Here is a 5020-nt window from a genome sequence, read left to right on the forward strand (position 1 = left end):
TTGTTTAACCCTTTAGGTCACTGGTGATTATTCGGGAAGCATCTCACTGTTCTGGTGGGGATGGGATGGTGCTGTCCACAGAAGTTAATATAGTCAGTCACACACTCAGTCATTGCACTGATATTATCACCATGTAGCTGGCAGTGAGTAGTCCAATCAGTTGCTTCAGAACAAGCCTGCAGGGTCTCTTCTGCTTCCTGTGACCATTTCCTAACAGCCATCTTCCTAACAGGTAGTCTCTTCACTAAGGGTTTGTATTCAGAGTAGGGGTTGAACGACTACATATTTTTTAAGGTCGACTACATCAGTGACGTGCGGTGAGGTTCATAGCTGGTGAGGCACTGACGTCATCAGAATCAGATTTGCAAATAGATGGTTATGTTTCACTTCTGCATCCTTACACATACAAACTGTAGCTCACAAAATCTATCGCTGCACTTGACTTGCTTCCCGAATCGTTTAGCCTAGCTCGCTGTCACTTACTCGGCAGTTGAGGAGTGAACAAGACGAACGTCTGGGATCTTGAGCGCCCCCTGCCATGAGGCAAGAGAACTGCCTGCCTCACCTCGAACCTGTTCTCTGCAGTTTACAATCGCTCATTACACGAAACACGTTACACAAACACAGTTGGTGACAAAAAGCACTGTACATTATATGCATAAGCTAAATTATTGGAAATAAGTTCACATATTAAATTTGTTTAAACCATTTTATTGACGCCGTACAGCAACATGCTCTCTCCGCTTAGCAGCCAGCGCAGAGCCAGGGGTTGCGCAATCCAAGGTGAGGCAGAGCTCGCTGCTGCCTCACCGGCATCGCTTCCAAGCATTTGAATGGGAAAATAAGAAATTTCAGCGATTTTGAACAAATAAAAATCGAAATTGGTGAAGCTACATGAAAAATAAATATTTTTTAGTACAAACCACCGGATGAATATAACAATTTAAATTACTTTATGATTATATATTTTCTTTCTTTCCATGATGGCTGGTGAGGCACTGCCTCACCTGCCTCCCCTGACCGCACGTCACTGGACTACATCATGATAATAGTCGAGTCGATGTCGACTAGTCGCGGTGACGTCATAGTGACGTAAGCGCAAAAACCCTTCACAACTACTTCCCAGCCAGCATACCTAGGTGGGCCCCATATGGGATAAAAGAGGGCTGTCATATGGGTCCCAAAAGGGTTTGTCCACGGGTTCCATGGTGGCCCCTCATGGGTTTGCCCAGGTAGATTTTAATGGGCTCTGACTGGGTCTTCAGTGGGGCCCAGATGGTTAACTTACACGAGGCCCATCTGTGGCCCACTAGGGTGCTTTCAGGAATATTTACCTGGGCCCCAATTGGGTCTGAACTGGGCTAGAATATGGGTAACAAGTGGGTTTGTCCACGGTTTCCATGGTGGCCCCACATGGGTTTGCCCAGGTAGATTTTAATGGGCTCTGACTGGGTTTTCAGTGGGGCCCAGATGGTCAACTTACACGAGGCCCATCTGTGGCCCACTAGGGTGCTTTCAGGAATAATTACCTGGGCCCCAATTGGGTCTGAACTGGGCTAGAATATGGGTAACAAGTGGGTTTGTCCACGGTTTCCATGGTGGCCCCACATGGGTTTGCCCAGGTAGATTTTAATGGGCTCTGACTGGGTCTTCAGTGGGGCCCAGATGGTTAACTTACACAAGGCCCATCTGTGGCCCACTAGGGTGCTTTCAGGAATAATTACCTGGGCCCCAATTGGGTCTGAACTGGGCTAGAATATGGGTAACAAATTAGTAGTTCCACATTTTCCATGATGGGCCCATATGCTTTAGCCCATAATGGTTTACAGGCCCTGACTGGGTTTTCAGTGGGAGCCAGATGCCTTAATCCTTATAGGAATAATGGGGTTGTTCTCACCTAACCTTGAAATGAATAACATTCATAGATATGCAGTCTTAAACAAACCAAAGTCCTAAAACGCTTTATCACAAGATTTGTTTAAAGAGAAAAAAAGAAATTTCCTTTGGTCAAGGCTTTTTATTTTGTAAGCAGAAGTTATTTTATACCTCAGCAATTATTAGAACTTAATTAACAAAGCAAAAGGTGCCACAAGCACAAATGGCGCTCTTAAACAACAACAACAACATAAAAAAATTAAAAATCTACAAAATTGTTCACATGGCATTTTTGAACAACAAACTTGTTTACTGGTACATACACACACCTTTCACAAAACCTTTTAGAATAACCTGCATGCATGCTTACACTTGAAAGCTTGCATATTATTGTAACTGTCCTTCTTGGAAGACCTGCCCACCAGAGTGAGAACTGGCAGCCTCCCTACTTGCTCCAACTCTCCTATTCCCACCTCTGTCACGGGCTCCAGTGAACCACTTTGAGAGTGCCTTTTCCACATCTTTATGTGTGAGTCCAACGATGGAACCATTTCTTTTAAGTGCCCCTAAAATAACAAGCAAAGGTAGAAACTGTATTAGCGTTTTACTTTAGTACAATGTAACATTCATGACATTTGCCTCTCCCCCTTCATGGGGCAAAAATGCTTGCAAAGATCTGCCAAAATAAAAGCACTCGAGTCTTTATTATTATGAACACACACTAGATTCTTAGTTCAAATTGAAAATATCCATCTATATCTTTCTTATACTGATATAAGAAGGGTTCTATAGTTATTTTGTATTGTTTGAAATACAAATATTTAAAATTTTTGTCAGCTATCAAAGGTTCTTGAGTGAAAGAACACTATGTGAATAAAACCAAAAGATTACTACAAATAAACAAAAGGCATATGACAAACAAAATAAATTAACAAATGTTTAAGCAAAAAATGTGAAAAGAAAAGTTACTCTGACCATAAAAACTGATATTTACCATACACAACATCAAAGAGACGCAGGTCCCGGAACTGGTGTTTCCCATGTCGGCCAAACAGGTTGAACTGGACTGCTAATTCATGGGACATCAGGAATCGCATAGCCCGTCGTATTGCGTCATCCAAGGATGCTCCTCCAATTTCTGCAACCATGGCAACCTTAAATATAATGACAATTGCAAGACAACATTTGAAAATCAGGATGCAATTTAGTTTTTATTAATTGATTTGTTATTGTTTCACACATATATAGCTTATATGCTTAATTTTATACATGGACAAAATGCCAATTAATTTATGCATCAATTTAAGGGAGGCCTGTCGCAATAAATTTTTCTGGACAATAAATTCCAAGAAGTTACTGTGATTAAATGTTTTACAACCATTTTCAAATAATATAATAGTAAGAACACATTCTCAAAGATTGATAAACTTTGAATTCTAATGAACAATGAGCATTGCAACTGGAAGACAATTTAAATATCCAATTATGAAGTCTTTGTAAACAAATGTGTACTTCAAAAAATGGCAAGTTGAGACCTAAACACCAGACTGAATACTTGTCAAGCAGTTTTTAGTAGAAACAGAAAAATTATAAATTATGGGAATTTGTTTTAATTTATCATGTCATTAGTCAATTGCTTAATGCAATGGGGCTAATTTAATGTTAATTTTTAAGGAACAAAATTTTAACTTACAACTCCAGACATGAAGTCTGAGTCACCCAGCTTCTCATTCATGCCCAGGACATCATTGATTGTACACATTGGAAAAAACAGCTCCTTCAGGTGGTTCAACCGGTGGTGAAGCAGATTTCTGTCTCAGCAAGGTACTCAACAACTGTCCGTGCAGTTTTTGTGTTTCTCTAACCTCCTCAAGAAGTGTAACCAGCCTAGTAAACATAGCCTCTCCCAAGCTGGAGCTGCTCCTGCTCAAAGAAGTCCCAGGACTCATAGAAAGACTTGCAGTTGCGCTTCTCTGATTTGGAGTTGTGCTGAGGCTTCTCAGATTTGGAGTTGTGCTGGGGCTTCTCTGATTTGGAGTTGTGCTGAGGCTTCTCTTTCTGGACACACCGAGACTACACACTTTTGAGGCAGATCCAACTGTGGTAAGTTCCAAGGGAGGAGAAGGTGGAACTTCGTTCTCTGAGGAGTCCACACTGTCTTCACTTGAAGAAAATGTGCCCCATTTGTGGGAGGATCTGAAATGATAAATCAGAATTTAACAAGTGGTAAAAGTTGGTAAAAAAAACAAACCAAAAAGACTACAATCTAGTGAGCAATTTAACTATTTTATTTCAAGTTAACTGTGAGAGATACAGAAATAAGATCCAAAAGATAAAACATTACAGTTGAACCTATGACAACCAATATGGTTAAAAAAACAGTAATCTAGTTCATTTAAAGTAGGAATGTGGCAAAATCTATAGTAAAGCTCACAAGTATTAGCATTTTTTCCTGTGTAATTTTCCATTCTTACAAATATGTTGTTCCTTTAAGTCCTGAAGGATGAGAAAAAAAGTAAAGCAAAGAGAACCAAATGGGTAAAGGAATTGAGAGCGGCTCAAATGACAACTAGGAAGACAGAAGATTTAGAGTTGTGTGTTACATAAGTCCCTGTTCCACACTACCTTCTACGTCGCTTTTCTGGGATATCATTATCTGTTTGAAGATCTGATGTTGCTTCTGCCCTTGCAAGCTTTCGTCGTGCTTCTCCATAGCAGTCTTTAGAAAAGAATTTAAAAAAAAAAGGATTAACACATTTGTAAATCTAAAGCTCACATTTTCAAAATTTTCATACAAGTAAATGTTTGTCACCTGCATTTCCAAGAACACGCACACAGCATATCTTCCATGAAGCATCTGGCTGTAGTTGTTGCTTTACTGCTTTAGTGACATTTATACCAAGGCCTGCTGGCCAGAAGCACTGAACCTTGTTTGCATCAGTAAACCAACATGATGGGATAATATCCACCAACTTCTTTCCCTCTGTTGATTCTTCAATGAATTCCACGACGCTGAAGGACATGCTGGAAGTTCATATTAAGTAAATTAGTGGTCATGTAACTGAGGAAAAACAACATGACCGTTCCGCAAAGGAAGGACTACCAGTAATTTGTACATAAAGCTTGCCTGATAAAATGGTTATAA

At 40.2% G+C, this 5020-nt stretch overlaps 2 long non-coding RNA genes across 2 annotated transcripts; both read right to left on the minus strand.

Moving 5' to 3' along the window:
* Nucleotides 1-2357: 2357 nt before the first annotated feature.
* LOC111609991 lies at nucleotides 2358-3628 on the minus strand. Its single transcript, XR_002753439.1, has 3 exons — nucleotides 3569-3628; nucleotides 2870-3029; nucleotides 2358-2441 (listed from the first exon to the last, which is right to left on the minus strand). It is a non-coding gene; the product is annotated as an uncharacterized LOC111609991 (long non-coding RNA).
* A 386-nt stretch (nucleotides 3629-4014) lies between these two features.
* LOC111609980 lies at nucleotides 4015-4761 on the minus strand. Its single transcript, XR_002753431.1, has 3 exons — nucleotides 4688-4761; nucleotides 4501-4594; nucleotides 4015-4071 (listed from the first exon to the last, which is right to left on the minus strand). It is a non-coding gene; the product is annotated as an uncharacterized LOC111609980 (long non-coding RNA).
* Nucleotides 4762-5020: the final 259 nt, after the last annotated feature.

The sequence above is a fragment of the Xiphophorus maculatus genome, chromosome 11 (genome assembly GCF_002775205.1).
Source record: "Xiphophorus maculatus strain JP 163 A chromosome 11, X_maculatus-5.0-male, whole genome shotgun sequence".
Taxonomy (NCBI): Eukaryota; Metazoa; Chordata; class Actinopteri; order Cyprinodontiformes; family Poeciliidae; genus Xiphophorus; species Xiphophorus maculatus.